A 211-nucleotide genomic window follows, 5' to 3' on the forward strand; every position below is an offset into this window, starting at 1 on the left:
TTCATTTTGTTTCATCTCAGCTGCTCTGAAGTGCAGCGTAATTTTTTGTGTTCTTTTTGTTTGTAAAATACTGGTTGGGCAGCCTTTCAGAATACTCTGGTTACTGCACTGAATTGCCTACAGCCTCAGGTACTGTGATGTAATGTAGATATTATAATTGGGAAATACAAGCCTTGCGAAATCACAGCAAGAGGTTCTGCATGTATTTACT

Source organism: Taudactylus pleione, unplaced genomic scaffold, assembly GCF_031769625.1.
Source record: "Taudactylus pleione unplaced genomic scaffold, aTauple2 ptg000302l, whole genome shotgun sequence".
In the NCBI taxonomy this organism is placed as follows: domain Eukaryota; kingdom Metazoa; phylum Chordata; class Amphibia; order Anura; family Myobatrachidae; genus Taudactylus; species Taudactylus pleione.